Consider the following 1,141-nt stretch of genomic DNA (forward strand, 5'->3'; position numbering starts at 1 on the left):
TGGAGTGGGCTGGTTGGCTTCAGGCAGGGCCTCAGGGGAGTGCACAGGGGTTGGCAGGCCTGGAGACAGAGGAGTGTGGGACTGGCTGGCTTAAGGCAGGGGAGTGCGGCAAGGGTTGACTGGAGACAGGGCACGGGGTGCGGGGCTGGTGCAGGCAGGGCAGGGGGTGCAGCAGGGGCTGGCTGTGGGCAGGGGTGCGGGTACAGGGGGTACAGCCTACCCTGTACGGTAAGTGCCCCCTCCTCCACCAAGGTAGCAGCAGCAGCCCAGGGCTCGGGGGCTATTTAAAGGGCCTGGGGCTCCCCTGCTTCCACCGCCCCAGCCCTTTGAATAGCCGCGGGAGCCCTGGGGAAGTGGCGGGGCTCCGGGGGCTGTTTAAAGGGCCGGGGCGGTAGAAGCAAGGGGAGCCCCAGACTTTTTAAATAGCCCCCAAGTCTCCAGCAGTGGGGCTTTGGTGGCAATTTAAACAGCCTGAGGCTCCAGTCCCTGCTGGGAGCCCCAGGCCCTTTAAATTGCCCCCTGGGGAAGCTGGGCCACCCTAGTACAGTGCACCAGCAGGGCTTGGGTGCAGGGCCCGATTCAGGGGAATTGGTTGAATTGGCCTAAAGCCGGCCCTGCCCGCAGGAAAGCAAGGAAGTAGCACAGGCTTATCACTGTCCCTGGGTGGGCTTGAACCACCATCCTTTCAGTTAAGAGCCAAACGTGCTGACCCATTGCACCACAGAGACACAGACAGGCCAGGCTGTATGGAGCACAACAGTCAGGAATCAGCTCAGGGTCCGGTCTAGCACATGCATGCAGTGGTTGGACAAGCAACAGCAAGGAACTGGACTGGTGCGGAGTGAAAGATCTGTGGGAAGGAACCGAAAATAGTACTGGGGCTGCAGTACAGGGCTTGCATACACTTTCTTTGGCCTGTTTTGCTGGAAGAGTTAGCAGGGCAAGCTTGTTAGTCACAGGTAAGGGGGTGAGTTTATGCAAATTCTGGACTCTGGGACCACAGCTGGGGTGGGACAGGCACAACTTTTGTGGCACATGCACCCTCTCTACAACCAACCTTCGTTACTTCACTCCATAACAGCACACACAGAGCAACCTTTTACCTTTCAGCACCAAAATATACTGTAGAAGAAATCTAATA

General features: G+C 58.2%; 1 non-coding gene across 1 annotated transcript; it reads right to left on the reverse strand.

The window, feature by feature from the left end:
• Window positions 1-654: 654 nt before the first annotated feature.
• TRNAK-CUU lies at window positions 655-728 on the reverse strand. Its single transcript has one exon. It is a non-coding gene; the product is annotated as a tRNA-Lys (tRNA).
• Window positions 729-1,141: the final 413 nt, after the last annotated feature.

Source organism: Gopherus evgoodei, unplaced genomic scaffold (genome assembly GCF_007399415.2).
Source record: "Gopherus evgoodei ecotype Sinaloan lineage unplaced genomic scaffold, rGopEvg1_v1.p scaffold_263_arrow_ctg1, whole genome shotgun sequence".
NCBI classification, from domain to species: Eukaryota; Metazoa; Chordata; order Testudines; family Testudinidae; genus Gopherus; species Gopherus evgoodei.